General features: G+C 51.4%; 1 long non-coding RNA gene across 2 annotated transcripts; it reads right to left on the reverse strand.

Annotated features, from left to right (window-relative positions):
- Positions 1 to 704: 704 nt before the first annotated feature.
- LOC142929778 (uncharacterized) lies at positions 705 to 6,392 on the reverse strand. Of its 2 annotated transcripts, none has more exons than XR_012945937.1 (3): positions 5,263 to 6,392; positions 4,665 to 4,844; positions 705 to 1,279 (listed from the first exon to the last, which is right to left on the reverse strand). It is a non-coding gene; the product is annotated as an uncharacterized LOC142929778 (long non-coding RNA). The 2 variants fall into 2 exon arrangements; XR_012945936.1 differs by lacking the exon at positions 5,263 to 6,392 and adding an exon at positions 5,175 to 5,238.
- Positions 6,393 to 6,594: the final 202 nt, after the last annotated feature.

Raw genomic sequence — 6,594 nt, forward strand, 5'->3', positions numbered from 1 at the left:
TCACCAGCTGTTCCCCACGTATCTCTTAAGCACCCGGTAAGACGGAGAGACACACTTCAGCATTTAAAGAGGATTTAACTGCAGCCGGTATTTCATGTTTTAAACTCATCGTGGTAGTTTTTTAAATGGGCTGTCACCACAGTCCCAATCTTTCTCTCTAGTCCTGCGCTATTATTCCTCCGAGGTTCTTGTGCCAGCGAAGGAATGGGATTCATCTGTGGGGTTGTCTCATCCGTGGAGACGGAGCGATTTTGTTTCATCGGCTTAGGGGGAGGGGGGGGGATGGTGTTCATCCAGCAGTGGATTGATGCATTTATTGCGTTGTTCACCTGCAATTGGTTGTTTGCGTGCACAGATTGATGTTGTGTTCACCGCTGTGCTTTCGTGGCTCGACTTTTTAAGAGAGGCATGCAAATGTGCAGACTTTAATAATTACTGTGGTTCGTCACTGCATTAACCCCCCCCCCCCCCCCCCACAGCGTTATTCTTGCTTCGTGGCACAATCCACACGCAGTCTCCTGGAGAGTCTGCAAACATTCACAGACACATAGATCCCCTCCTCCTCCCGTATAGCCTGGAACACGTGTACACACACACACGGGCACACTCGGATCTCAATCTTTTAACGGAGAGTGTCCGAATCGCTGCAACCATTGCTACCACTTTATGAACGGCACTGCAATTAAATTCATAATTAACCGGAGCAGCGAGTGGATATTTTAATGAAAATATAATCCATGGCCGTACATCTTCACGCAGCCTCGAATAATATGTTATTATTACTACGTAATAAAACTTTGAGAGAGAAAAAAAGTGCTGATGTTTATTTCTAAAACAACTCCAACAGCCACGATAAAGTTTGCTTCGCTTGCTTTGTGCCCAGCTGCTAAATGGCGCTCACGTAACATGAACCCATAAATTATAAATGATAAAAATGTGCGGTTTGAACCGACCCCTCATTGGTCTGCTCTTGCTGGTAGGGACAGTTTACATATAAATTTGGTAATTTGTAATTAAAAACATATTTTTGCTGAATCGAAAAAAATGCAGAGATTCGAGAAGTGAGGCGGAGGTGACCACGGAAGCAGAGAGCGGCGGTGCCCGGGGCGGCTGTGGATGTCGCCATCGCGGTGTGGGGGGTCCTTCCAGCTCGACACTTCACGTGGCCTTGAAGTGCACCTAGCCTGGCACAAGCGCCGTCGTGACGTCACCGCCACTTAGTGGCGAATGGCGGTCGTCGTTGTTGTTGTTACAGCTAGACGATGGTAACCTGCTGTGGCTGGACTCGCACACAAAGACAAAGATCCCCCATACAGCCTTTAACAGATTGTTTGGCCAAGTGCGCCCTGCTGTGAGCGAGCGTATATTAAATTCGGCACGTGTGTTATTCAGGGTGGCGCCCTGCTGGAAGTTGAGAATCCACGGTGGCTGCACTCCGTCCCGGCCTGTGACGTTGGCTGCTTGGTTCTGTCCGGACCTTTTTTTGTTGTCAAGTTGCCAATTTTTTTGCCTTGCGGTGGTGATACCGCAGACCGAACCTGCCGTTTAGATAATTGCGTGTGTGTTTCGTTAAGGAGAACCCCATGCATGGCTCCATTGAAACACTTTACAATCCATTTTTAATCGCTTTTCTTGTTATCATCAGAGTTGAAGGTGGCAGCAGGCGTCACGCGGGGCCCACTCTGTCAAGTTGAGAAATCACGACTGATGCCGTCATCAACCCGGGCGACCGAACATCGATCATCGATCTCCGGGGCCATCAACTCATCCCTCCGCCCCCACCGCCCCTCCCCCGCCCCCCCCCCTATTGTAGCCTGCACACTTAATACTTAACTTGTTTCACCACTCAATCCGTCCACTCTCGATAAATGCCCACGTTGTGCTCGATGCAATGTTGTGGCTTATCGAGTTTATGCTTTCCCCCCTCCCCACAACCCAGCACCCCTCGCGATGTTCTCCTTCAACCTGGCGTGGAGTTGCACGCCTACGAACACGGCACACTCATCAGCGAGACGTTGGTGGATCACGCCGAGATCGCCGTTTGCACGCGAGAATTCCCAACCTGCGGACGCAGAGGGGTGCGCTCATTGCGCTTTGCATTTCGTTTGCTGCGCGTTTACCCAGGACAGGCTCGCCGAGTCTCAAGAGGGGTTTTTTTTGTTTCTTCCCAGAAGGGTCCTGTCAAGTTTTAACTCGCAATGGAGAGGGTGATGTTGCTGCTGTGTGATCGGCATTGAGGCGTTTCGCGGGTAATTTCTCGGCATTGGGATCTGGTTTTGGCCAATGCCGGGTACTGTGTGTGTGTGTGGTGTGCGTCGTTAGCTATGGGAGGAAACCGGAGGACCTGGGCAGTTGTGTTTGTGGAGATAGTGGATGTGTGGATGTTGTGGGGTGCGGTAGTGTAGTGGTTAGCGCGCTGCGCTACGAACCTGGCGACCCTGGTTCAATTCTCGCTCATGCGCACCCAACACCGGTGACGATTATGTGAACTGGTCCCGGGCCTCCCCTAGGTCGACTCGGCCTCAAATAGGCACCTGGTACGGTGTGCCAACATCGCCACTGGGGAGACAAAGGCGGCCGGGCGTGGTGTTGGCTACTCGCCCCCTAGTGTGCCGTTGCCGGCCTTCCTGGGTGCTCGCGAACAGCACTTGCCCCAACAGTCTGTTAAGGCTATACGGTGGGATCTTTGTCGTTGTTTGGATGTATGTTGAACTTCTTTCGCACATTACATAGCCAACCGTGCTAATCGATGCATTTCCAATGATGCAGTACAGCAAGTAGGCGTCTGACCTATAGGCGTGGAGTCTTAGTCCCGTCTCCAACGACCCCTGCTGAAAACTGTCAGTCTGAGTGAGCTTTTCTTGGATAATGGAACATTGTGTTCATAATGTCTTAGTGGCTTTTTTATATAAAACTAATTTCCACGAGGCTTAAGCTTCTTCGTCGTTATCACCATCCATTATCTACCCACTGCTGGATCAAGGCGTCTTACAAAGTCATCGCCATCCATAACGGTCGTGCTATGCAATAAAGACAAATGTCCCCCCTGTAGCCTTTCATAGGCCGTTGATGTTTACACACCGCACCAGGTACACATTTGAGGCTGAGTCGATGTAGGGGAGTACCACGAGCGGTTCAGATAATCGGCCCTGGTGTTGGCCGCGAGCGGGAATCGGGCTCGTGTCGCCGGGTTCGTAGCACAGCACGCTAACCGTTGCGCCACCGCTCACGATGGTGTGACAGTCCACCTAGTAGCTGCGTTAGAGCAGATTTCAATGCTCCATCTCCTTTGGGGCGCCTTCCTTTTGGATGCGTTCCGTCTCTTGACTGCACTATTCACTATGTACTATTCACTATTCTTGACCATGGCTCACGGCCAACGCCAGTGACGATTATAATCGCCGCTGGCGTTGGCCGTGAGCGGGATATCAATGCAGCCATCAAATCTAGTATGTGCACGTGCGCCGATTTAATCGCTCCATCTCTACACCGGACGGACTCTCTGATGGACGCGCATCTCCCCTCCACCCCTCCTTGCTGTATAAACTAAAACAACAACAACAACACACCGTGCGGATTTCAACTTCTTTCAAACGTAACGCTGTGCAGGCATTTGAAGACAATGGAGCAGGGCACTACTGTAACAACTGCAGCAACCTTTGAACACAATAGCGTCGCGGAGGTGGGGGGGGGGGCTGCTCGATACAGGGTTGTCTGCCGATTTATTTATTAACTTCCATCTACTCTTGCACCCCCCCCTCCACCCGCCAGTGAGTGACACAAAGCAAAGGGCGAGCCGAGCGGGCCATCTGGGTGTGACGCCCGTGATTGCGATTCTTGGCCACGGGGGCACCCACGCGGCCCCAACTCTCCATCAGGGAGGGCGCCCGTCGGGGGAAACAAAATGGAACGTCACGAAGTTAACAGCGGGCGCGCTGGCGGGAAGAAAACAAAAATAAACAAACAAATAAACAACAACCGCCCCACCCCACTCCCGTTAAGGTGTTTGTTTGGAGAAAGCGAGATAAGTCGTTTGTCATTCCGTTTTCGAGGCTGTTGAAAAAAAAAAGCACTTGGAATCGCAGGAATGACCCTCGAAATAAATAAATAAATACATGTATGTAAAGATATATTCCAAGTTTACTTTATTACTTTGATAACTTCTGTGTTTATCATGTTTGGAACGGAACCGTGGCGAAATGTTAACTACCTCGCTCGGTATACAGGAAGTCGTGGGTTCGATTCCGACCCTGACGCCTGCTGCTGTATATTTGGAGTCTGCGTGTCTCTCTCCCCGTGGTCGCGTGGATTTTTCTCCGGGTCCTCCGGGTTTTCCCCTCCACATTTAGAAACATACGTTTAAAGTATTTGGCTGCTATACATTTCCACGTGATAAGCCACTTCGTTGAGCTATCATTTGTGGCCATGTCGCTTATGAAAAAGAGCTACATAGATAGCTCAGTTGACCTTAACTGGTAAAGTAAAAAAAAGTTCAAATTTTTTACAATCTAGATTTTTAAAATAAGAAAGTTATTGGGCAATTAAAGAAGCCTGCGCACTGTACTATTAACCCAGTGACTCGAGCAAGATTCCTGGCGGCGACTCATGCCAGTGGTGAGTTAGATCTGACCCCCCCTCCCTCCTCTTCACAAACTCATACTGACCAGAGTGGTGAAGTTTTAGTTTCAACAGCCGCACGAGACGACGATTGTTGTCTGGACGAGACCGATGATTGATCGGCCGCTGAAGGAGAGAACGTTCCTGACGAGAAGCGCACTGTGGTAATAGCGCGTTCATCGGCTCACGGACATCGGTACTTCTTGACGCAGAGGATGGAGCAAAAGCTGAACAAAAGGTACACAAGAGAAGCATGGGCAACTTCACGCGGGGAAGTGCAGCGAGAGCAGAAAGAAGAGCGCGTTGATCGGAGAACGAAGGGGGACGATGATGGTGGAAGGGGCGAGAGGGACTGTCGATGGAGCGGTAGCCAAAAGAGGAAATGCGCCCCACAGGGACGTCAGCTGCTGGAGATGGAGCAGTGGGGATCAGCGGTGAGGGACGTAGATCGCGGCTTAGCGGTGGGGGCATGCCTTTGTCCAGCAGTGGACGGAGAATGACTGCGTGAAGGTGATGCTAGTTTTGCGTGATTAGCGACCTGAAGCCAGGATTACTACCTGCAGGTGCTATTCGTTCCCTTTTAATGTCGATAAATAATAAACGTGGAAAGTCACCGTGGACCCCCACCCCGCCCCCCCGAATCACCTCGTTGCGTGCTCGCGAAACGGAAACACCCACGGCTGACAACGAACGTAACGATGGCAAATGACCTCATACATTCTGTTCCCAGGGAGCTTTGCGCGGGCGTGATGCACACGAGATGCAGCACACGAGATTGTGCCGTTCGGATGCCGCTCGTTATTTGATTTTTTTTGTTGGTGGTGGTTGGTGGTTCCTTTAAAATTGTGATGATTATCCAAAGTCAAAACGTCTCTGGCTTCCCCAGTGCGAAGGACTTTGTTTGCAGCGTTCATGCTTTGTATGCAGGCATCCCTCTGTATGTATGTTTGTATGTTGAACTTCCTTCGCACCGTACGTAGCCAAGCGTGCTAAACGGATGTGCGAGTGCTGGATGTCCCCGCCCCCCCCGCCTCTCCACGTTCCTATGGCGTAGATGGGTTCGTCCACAGCACGAGCACAGTAGTGATATTTAGCAGAAGGTTCGCAAGGTCACTCAGAAGTGATGCCATTGAACGCTCGTCGTGGAAGCCACGGCATCCGCAGAGGTGGACGTGACACCAAAGGGATTCCGCATCGGGCAGGTGTAGGGAGTAGTGGGGAGCGGTGGCGCAACGGTTAGGACACTGCACTATGATCCCGAGTTAATGCGAGTTGAAATCGTTACACCACAACCGCACCTCCGATTAGCATGGTTGGTTCCGTACCGTGCAAAATCAGTTCAACATATATACAAACTACTATACACTACACTACTATACAGAACACTATACACTACACTACGACCCACTACATTACACGCTACTTTATACTACACTACTATATAATACACTACACCACTATACTACACTGAGAACACATTTCTTTAGAACTGCTTTTTATGCTTCGTTTGTTGCCATGCACCCCGCACCTCCGATTCGCACGGTTCGCTACGTACGGCGCGAAAGAAGTTCACCCCACGCAAAACGCACACGCGAAACAAAGCCGACTCTCAATCACGGCTCCCGTTCACTCTGCACGCCTCCTCCTCCTCTCTCTCTCTCTCCACCCGCTCCCCTCTGCACCGATGCGAGTCAACGAGCCGCGAATGCCTCCTTGCATTCGTCTCGCCGCGCGAGATGCTTCTCCCTCCGTGTGGCGGAGACCTGGTATCGAGTTGTCGTGTTCACCCCCCCCCCACCCCTTCCCACAACCCCCCACCCCCCCCCCCCCCCAAGTGTCAAATGCCGTTTTGTAACTTTGACGACTGTGTCACCCCTTCCGAGCTGTCACCCGCCATCACGAGACTCACTCTGTGGGTCGACCACGCAGCTCTCTCGCGACGCCGCTTCGCCTCCCGGAAACGGCGCAGACACGCGA

This window comes from Petromyzon marinus, chromosome 34 (assembly GCF_048934315.1).
Source record: "Petromyzon marinus isolate PM22_M1 ecotype Great Lakes invasive population chromosome 34, UKy_Petmar_22M1.pri1.0, whole genome shotgun sequence".
Lineage (NCBI taxonomy): Eukaryota > Metazoa > Chordata > Hyperoartia > Petromyzontiformes > Petromyzontidae > Petromyzon > Petromyzon marinus.